This window comes from Octopus bimaculoides, chromosome 28, assembly GCF_001194135.2.
Source record: "Octopus bimaculoides isolate UCB-OBI-ISO-001 chromosome 28, ASM119413v2, whole genome shotgun sequence".
Lineage (NCBI taxonomy): Eukaryota > Metazoa > Mollusca > Cephalopoda > Octopoda > Octopodidae > Octopus > Octopus bimaculoides.
The window spans coordinates 12,246,523-12,255,966 of NC_069008.1; the positions used below are offsets into that span (position 1 = coordinate 12,246,523).

Consider the following 9,444-nt stretch of genomic DNA (forward strand, 5'->3'; position numbering starts at 1 on the left):
AACACAGCACCAACCAACCAGCCAGTTCCAGCGACGACATCGACACCATCGTCCAACTACGACTACAAGCATCGCCGCCAGCGTCAACATGACTCTACACGTACACAAGCTACCAACAGCTAACTGCAGCTTTTCAGCCGTTTGTGTGAATCGCCTCACCACGAAATTAACAGCCAGAATTCAGCCTGCGAAGAACATCTGTATTCAAGAACCCGGCCCGGCATAGAAGCCCTAACATCACGACGAGTGATCGCTCTGCCCCAACGCTTTAACTTCTTATATACAGACACTTACCACTGTGTACTTTAACTAAGAACTGGTAAATTCCTTATACGTGTTACTGACTCTTATCAATACTTGTATCTTTCGCATTCACATACATGTATTACTCGCACACTCTTTTGTTTACATGACAGCCAGTCTTATGTGTTTTATTATGTCGCATTCACACACACACACAGACATACAATATAATGCTCTAATAAATCTTACTGTTATTCATCTCTATCGGTTGCGTCCTATCTTGTCCTTCCTGGCATTTCTAAGTTCTCTATGTTATAGAATTATAACATTTATCATTTTATATTTTTTGTGTCGACCGTGTGACGTGTTGAAAAAGGAGCCCTGTTTTTCCATTCGTCACCATTTCTCCTTTTGGTTCGTACAATCGTTCTTACAAACTGGTGACCCCGACGTGATACGATTCATACAGTCTTCTGATCTGTACAGCCAACGTGATACGATTCATACAGCCCTTCTGATCTGTACAGCCAACGTGATCCTGTTCACACAGATTCACTTAAAATGGTGACTAAATGCCAGTATAGACCAACCGTTCTTTCAGTTTTTTCACTACACTCTTTTGCAAAAACACATAAGACCACAGTTTCCTCTATCAGCCCACTGGTTGACAGTCTGAGATTCTGCAAAGTCAAAACTGCTCTGTTTTCATTGACTCAAAGCAGCTTTGCTTCATTGAATTCTCAGCATGTCCTTTCTGACATAACCGTCAATGCTACTAACATCATAACAGCAATAAAAGAAATCAAACATGAATCAGAAGTGGGTCCTGACATGTTCCCTGCTTTAGTGCTGAAAGAATGCAGACAGCAACTTGCAAATCTCCGGAGGAGATAACTGGATGCCGGTTTTATCCCTCAAAACTTTCTCTCCCAGTCAGTCATTCCTGTCTTTAAAAAGAGGAATAAATCTCCTCTTGTAAACTACTGTCCAATCTCACTCAACTCACATATCATCAAAATGCTTGAGAGAGTGTTGAGCTCAAGAATAACAGCCTTCCTAAAGCAAAGTCATCTTCTAAATTGCAACCAGCATGGCTTTCATGGTGGGAGGGACTGTCTAACACAGCTCCTCCTCCACCACTTTGATGACATCTTAAATGCACTAAGTGAGGGCTCCAATGCTGATGTCATTTACCTTGATTTCAGCAAGGCCTTTGACAGAGTTGACCACAATATACTGTTAAGGAAACTATCCAACGCTGGAGTCTGTGGAAAGCTACTTCAATGGATTAAGTATTTCCGAATAAACAGGACCCAGCGTATTGTGGTTGATGCCATCCACTCAAGACCAGCAAAAAATCATCGGCAGAGTCCTGCATGGTACTGTGCTGGGTCCACTTTTTATTGTCTATATCAATGACATTGCAGATTCCACTGAAAATAGCACCATTAAAATATTAGCAGATGACTAAGCTTCAGAAAGTCATTAAGGGAGCATATGATCAAATGATGCTTCAATCGGACCTATGCGCAGTAACCCACTGGGCACAAAAAAACAAACAAAGAACAATATGCAGCTGAACAAAGAAAAATTTGGGCTCGTCCACTTTGGAAGAGAGGACACACTCAAACAACCATATACACTTCTGTCAGATCTACTTGAACCGTCGGATAATATGAGAAACTTAGGTGTAACTGCCGACAGCAACTGTAGCTGGAGTGTGCTCATGGATCCACAGAACTTTTCAATCTAGTGATCAATGAAACCATCATCCTTCTCTTCTCCACATTTGCTAGGCCCCACCTCAAATACTGCTGCCCATTGTGGTCCCCCTACAAAAAAGACATAATGAGGATTGAAGCACCATAAAAATCAAGCGCTAAAAAACTAAATGGCATGACAAGACTTGATTATTGGGCTCGACTTAAACAGCTGAAACCCTATTCTCTGCAACGCCACCATGAAAAATATATTACTTGCACCATGTGGAAAATATTCCACCAATATTATGCAAATGATATCGGTATTATGTTTGCAATTCACCCAAGACTAGGCCCCTGTGCAATGTGTCCCCTACATAAGAACATTGCAACACAATCTCTTCACTACAAATGGTCCTGCTCTTTTCAATGTTATTCCGAAAGTAGAAAAAAACCCATAGCTTTCAAACAGTACCTGGACAAATTCCTCCAGGAAATACCGGATAAAACACATACACCTGGATATGTCTGAGTCAACAACAACTCTGCTTGAGTGGTTCATAGTATCCTGAAATAATTAAAAGACTTTTCTAGGTAGTGCTTTTGAGTTAGTCATAGCCTGGGCCGACAATAGCTGAAACCAATCTAAGTTATCTAAGTTGTATATCGGGATTATGCAGAGTGAAGACGAAGGGAGATAAGCAAGTACACGAGTCTAATCAATCAATCAAACTTCGGTCTTTAGATTGGTTTATACATTTATAATGTGGGTAGATCTCCACCGTTTGACAAAGAGTTTTCAGTTGTTTGGTCAACTGAATTAACATGTATTCCAAAGACATTTGTGCCATTAACATAATTCAGGTAAAATATAGGCACAGGTGTGGCTACATGGTTAAATAGAGTTTGGGTCCATCCCCACTACATGGCATCTTGGGCAAGTGATGTTTACTAAAGGCTCTGGTCTACCAAAGTATAGCGAATATTATGTGAAGAGAAACTGAAATAAGCTCATCATATATGTGTTAGTGTTTCCTTTTCCTGACAGAGTGATGGCTGTAGGTGAGTGTTACCATCATGCAAATGGTATCATTTGTTTCCAGTCTCCCATGAAAATATATCCAACAAGGGAAATATATTACCTTAGCTGGAAACAGATGAGAGTCGGTGACATGAAAGGCATCCAGCCATATGAAATTGACAAAATCAGTCTGCAGCACGGGAGAGCATGGACATACACACAAACACACACATCATTGTTTAACGTCCATATACATATGTACACACATACAAAAGGGTGCTGAAAGTTCTGGGCTTCGGGTAACAGAAAATACAGTAGGAATCAGTTAATTATGATTCAATTCAGTATATTCCCCCCTCTCAGATTCACACACTTATTGCAGTGGTCCTTACATTTTTCTAAGCCCTGTAAAAGAACTCAGAAGATTGGTCACCCAATCAGGCCTTTTACAATACCTTTTCAGTATTCCTTGTATATGTATATATGTGTGTGTATGTGCATATACCTGTAAATATATAAACAGAACACTAATGCATGCATACAATGCATTTGTGTGTATACATTTCATGTATCTTCTAAGTCTTACACTGATGTTTGTTATCTCAGATTATCTGACATTGGCATCGAACAATTGTCTACATCAGATACATCATCAATATTTATTATCTTTTAAAGACCATAAAGATGTCTATGCAGAACAAATATAATTTGATCGATGTAAATCTGTGATGGAATTACTCTCTAATAGTTTTCCGTGTGAACAGAGAAATAGCAATATCTCGCTTAATCACTATCCAGAATATCTACAAGATGATTTTGCAGGTTAACTGAACATGGATTACAAATTACAGAGGAGCTTGTAAGAGCTGTACATATTGATAAAGATCATAGTTGGTGGAAATTCAAATATTTGTTAAGAAACAACTATGAACAGAGTTCAATATTGTGGTTCAAAGAGAAATAAGTACGGAAAATAAATTGTAGGAGAATGAGGTTAAATTTAAAGCATAATTTAAGGATTCTCCTGAGGGTATAAAGAAAAGGACAAGTAAAACATCGTAACACTGTGATATCTCTAAGAAGATATTTTACCAAAAATGTAACTTCATTAAACACAAACGTATCCACACAGAGAAGCCATATCACTTACATTTGTGGTAAACCATTCTCTTAGATCGGTAGCTTAACATCTCACAAACGTATTCATATGGGAGCAAAATATTTTACTGTAATATCTGTGGCCAACCATTCTCTCAAAATGGTAACTTAATCATTCATCAACGTGCGAATAATTATTATTGGTGCTTAAAAAAATGTAATTGCAAAGGCTAGCAATAAGCAAACTTTTCATTTGGACAGCATATGCTGAAAAGAAATTGTTAAGCATGTCCATTGTCCAAATGCAAAAATAGCAATGATTTTGAAATTTGCAATCAATGAGAAAATGCAGGAAGAAAATAAAAAGAAATCCTTAGCTTTGTACAACTTGTGACTCTCCTCTTAAGAGAGTGCGCTGAACTTCAAAATATGCACTTTATCAGGAACACATTCAATACATTGAAAGTCCCTCCTGAAAATAATAAATATTTTAAAACTGATTTTCCTCTCATTTTTCCCTGAATTGTTTCAAAAGTTAGTATTCCAAGTTCTTTGAGCCCTTGAAATTCATGTTTCAATTGGCACCAGTTTATAATACATAAAACCTTTCCAATAACTGGGTTGTGGAATTAGTGCAAATGCTTCCTTGGATGAAATGATTTTAAGGTGTTTCAGAGGAGCTGACATTTAGTTGAGAAAAAATGTCATCTGTTAATCTGAAATTATAGAGAAAAAAGAAAAAAATATTGATAGACACAGAGGATACTGAAAATGTAGCAGTACAATCTATAGTCATTGTCTACTCTCCCCAGCACTCCATCAAACTCATATTACTCCTTTATTCATCTGTGCGTGCCACAAAAAGTGATATTGGTTTTACTTGACTCAACAGGTTTTCTCAAGCATATCATATAGCATGACACATCAGGGGTACTCTTAACTGGGCTGGACATGCATGGCTGTGATTTCACTTTAGTTGCCAGGTCTTCTCAATCACAGCATATCTCCAAAGGTCTCAGTCCCCTGTCACTGCCTCTGTGAGCCCCAATGTTCAAAGGTCATGCTTCACCATTTCATCCCATGACTTCCTGGGCCTACCTCTTCCACAGTTAGAGAGTGACACACTTCCTCACACAGCTGTCCTCATCCATCAGAGTTGTCTCTCTTGCACACCACATTTGATGCTTCTTATACCCAACTTTTCTCTCAGGGTGCTTACACTGTCGTGTATGCATACTGACATTACACATCCAGTGGATCATACTAGCTTCATAGCTTTCAAGCCTATGCATGTCCTCAGCAGTCATGGCCCATGTTTCACTACTGTGTAGCATGGATGTTCACACACATGCATCATACAGTCTACTTTTCATCCTGAGCAAAAAGCCTTCAGTTGCCAGCAGAGGTAGGAGCTCCCTGAACTTTGCCTCCCAAAGTTTTTCACTGAAGGGAAAACCTTGTAAGATCTTGACCTTTTCCTTCACCATGAGCTAGTGATAACCTATTCTGAAAGTTTACTGAGTAAAGTTTGGAGACAGGGGTAATAGAGAAAATTTTTTTAAAATTGTGTCAGCAAAGAGACAGAACGTGACTAAGATTTTGTAAAGCTGAGGACAAAATCACAAACTTTTAAGTTGAAAATATAGGAAGCTGAAGAATTACTATTTTCATTTTTGATGGTGAGGTAGTTGGGTGTGTGGTCAACCTCAATTTGCTAAGTGTTAAGTAAAATAATGTTGTTGATATTAACTTCAGATTTTGTGCCCTGTTCACGTTTCTCTCCTTAAGAGTGATTATCTAGCAGGATTATCTAGTAGTTGGGACAATGGAAAAAATGCTCTGCAAATATTTGTTCCAACTCATTACATTCTGAGTTCAAATCCTGCTGCATCCTTTCAGTGTTTATAAATTAAAGTACCAGTCAAGCATTGGGGTTGACAGCATCAACCAAACCACACATCCCAACATTACTATCCTTATGCCCAAATCAGAAGCAACTGTCTTGTTAATCTGTTGATGACATTTCCTATAATGGACAACTATTACAACAACATTTTAACACAGTGAAGAGAGAGAGAGAGAGAGAAAGAAAGACCAAGAAAAATACAAAAGGAAATTGAAAATATTTCACATTATTTCATTTTACAATGGTGTCTCATAAAAAAGATAAAAAGTGAAAGCAAAGAAACAAGCTGTTTAGCAACAGTGAGGCTGTAGAAATAATCAAATGGTTTAGGGTAAAGAAGCTCGCTTTGCAACTATGAGGTTTCAAGTTCAGTCCCTCTGCATGGCACCTTTAAGTAAGTGTCGTCTACTTGAGTGAATTTGATAGATGGAAACTGTGAAGAAAGCTCATCGTGTGCGTCTATTTCACCGCTTAACAACCAGTTTTGTTTTGTTTACATCCCTGTAACTTAGCAGTTTGGCAAAAACCAATGATACAATATGTTCCAGATTTGAAATAAATAAGTACTAAGAGTAACTTGTTCGACTAAATCGCTGAAGGCTGTACTGCAGGATGGTTGCAGTCGAAAACTGATGCAAGTAATAAATAAACTGAAGCCCTGACAGAAGATATTTCTGGAAGTTATGAGGGAACAAATTCGGTGGGAAATACATCTGTGGTAATGCCCCAATATTCTAAATGTTTTTAAACGCGTTCGCTCATTTGCGCAGAAGCACAGCCAAACGTCATGAATCTTTTTTCTATTATACGTAGACAACAACAAAAATGGAAATCGCAGTTTTGAAAAAAAACCTCTTGTAATGTGAGGAACAAAATACGGTTCACCTACCTCTTAATGTTGGCTATCCAGTAGCGTTCAATCCATACCCCGCTCGCCTCGCGTCCAAACGCATCTGTTCACCACGACTGCCCAGAGGACAGAAGACCCAAGTTAGTCTTCAGCAGCCTCACTTTATCGTTTCCTCTTCCGGCTGTTGACGTCACTTGCCCTTTCCATTCGGTTGGCCTCATTCCCGAAACTTCAAGCTTCCAAAATTCCAATTTTTAAATATATAAAAATATATTCAATCGGAAATAAAAAAGCAGAATAAAATAATAGAACATAAGAGATTTTGCAACTTAATGTACATTTTTTTGAATTAACATAAATGGGAAAGTATTTAACCACCATCATCATTACTATGACCACCGCCTAAACTGTGACAAGTAATAAAGTCACAATTCCCATCATCAACAGCAACAAATTCAACTGCATTCATCATCAAAATATAATTTTAGAAAAAAGAATGCAGAGTCTTTTTGTCAGAATCGGAATCTCCCTTGCTCAAAATGTCGGAATCTGTAAAAAAGAAAAAAAGGGGTGGTGTTATTCACACTCGTCGTTTATGTGACCTCTTCAGTTTTGTATCAAAGGACGTTGTTTTACGCAAACATTGGACAACTTTACCTGACTTACTTCTCCAGCTTGTATCACGACGTTCACAAAGAAGAAGAGAACGGAAAATATCTCTTCTTAACTCAAACAAGCAAGCATATGCAAATTGACAGAGGACACCTGCGTAGTTTAACGCTTGGTGAATGAACAGACAGCGCCTAGAGACCTTCTGACGTCATTTCCGCCTTTAATGCCATCCTATTAAACCATCAATGTCAGTCACTTATCACATCATTGCTGAGACAAGAGACAAAATTGCTGGATATTTTACATGATGTGATATTTGAAAACAAAAGAAGGTTAATTAGAAAGAAAGATTTTTTTATTAAAAAAAGAAAAACGTTAAAAACAATGGAAGGGGATGTAACATGGGTTGTCTTTCGTTTTTAAAACGGATTTTTGAAACATGCGCATTATATATATAAACTGTTCGTTTCCGTTATTTTATCGTTTGACACTTGGTTTGACCTCTTTCAGCTGCCACTTTCACGGCACCATTATTTGTGAAACATTTCTGTAAGTATTTTTGATAGGTTTAAGTATTAAAATATTTAATTAATGAAAGTATAAACGCCAGCGGACTTTCAGTATAGATGTCCCACAAAAGTTAGAATTTCCCCGTTTTTGTCGGGATTTTTTATAACTTTTTCCCGTTCCTGACATTTTAAAGCAATTGGAAGGAAGGAGCTGTAAAACCATATTTAATATTCCGTATTTTCAAACATCTCCAAGCATCTTTATTATGCCTTTGAAAACAGCAGTTGCCACTAAAGTGTCTTTTGGGGGGTGGGTACATATTTCCAAGGCTAATTATCCTTTCTACTTTAGGCACGTCCTGAAATTTTGGGCATAACTACAGGGTTTTACCCCCCAGACTTTGGGAGGTCATAACTTTCAGAAAAATAAATATTTTTTAATGAAATTTTCTATGCATATAGTATTTACTATGTAGAATCCGAATATACAAAAAATTCCGGTGAAAGTGTTTTGGAATGGGGGTGGGGGACAATTTTCGGAAATTCCAACAGAGTCCACTTAAATTCTTCTTAACTTCCAGGAAAATTAATATTTTTTCGTGAAAGTTTCTACAAATATACCTTGATGTATGTACATTTCGAGCATGTAGGAATTTTGAAGGAAACAACTGCAGGTTATTTTTGAGAAGCGTTCCCCACTCGGTGGTGTTTCGGAGCAAGTCGTCCATATTTGTTTCATTTTTCTCAGAGAGAGCGATTGGAACAGGGGGCTTATCTTTTGAAGTCGGCGTGAAGCGGAGGAATTGATGTGTGTGTGTGTGTTTGATGTGGTGTTTGTGTGAAGTTGTTTTGTTAGTGTGTGTGAAGGGACAGCGCAATGGTGCTTGTGTGTGTGTGATTGAGAGAGAAGGATAACTGAATTTTTTTTTACTATTACTTTTTGAAATGAGTGATTGACAGAGAGAGAATGGCTTCAGTGACAAATACGCACACACACACACACACACAAAAACAGCGTTTCTTTAGGAGCGCACCTTTCCAAGAAAATGACGCCTAACTTTTTTTAAAATTATGAAAATGGGAAATATATCCAAAATAAATGAAATATGCAAAAAATTAGGACGATACATCTGTAAGGAACGCGTTTAAACGCATCACACAGTCGAACACACAATAATATATCGAAGATGATATACATGATATGTTATGCGACGATAACATAGATGACCAGCAATGAAAGACCACAACCGTATTAGATGAATAACAGAGATATTTATTGTAGCGTTAAAGATGTATGTCTGTGTGAGAGTGTGAATGCGACATATAAGAACATAATCAAAGACAGGCCGTCATGCAAAGAAAAGTGTGTATGTGAGTGATACATGTATGTGTATGTGAAATATTACAGCAGAGAAAAAGAGAGTCAATAACACGTGAGCAATTATACCAGTTCTTGGGTACACAATAATATGAATCTGTATGTGAAGTGAGTTGGCTGAGTGTGG

General features: G+C 37.8%; 1 protein-coding gene and 1 long non-coding RNA gene across 2 annotated transcripts in view; one reads left to right on the top strand and one right to left on the bottom strand.

Annotated features, from left to right (window-relative positions):
- Nucleotides 1-2,614: 2,614 nt before the first annotated feature.
- Nucleotides 2,615-7,613, bottom strand: LOC106868405 (uncharacterized). Its single transcript, XR_001409270.2, has 3 exons — nucleotides 7,476-7,613; nucleotides 6,858-7,367; nucleotides 2,615-4,778 (listed from the first exon to the last, which is right to left on the bottom strand). It is a non-coding gene; the product is annotated as an uncharacterized LOC106868405 (long non-coding RNA).
- Nucleotides 7,614-7,764: 151 nt separating this feature from the next.
- Nucleotides 7,765-9,444, top strand: part of LOC128251042 (zinc finger protein 253-like) — an 8,545-nt gene continuing 6,865 nt past the window's right edge. Inside the window, exon 1 of the mRNA XM_052977343.1 lies at nucleotides 7,765-7,979. The gene's annotated coding sequence lies outside the window, so the exon portion shown is untranslated. The remainder of the gene's footprint in view (nucleotides 7,980-9,444) is intronic.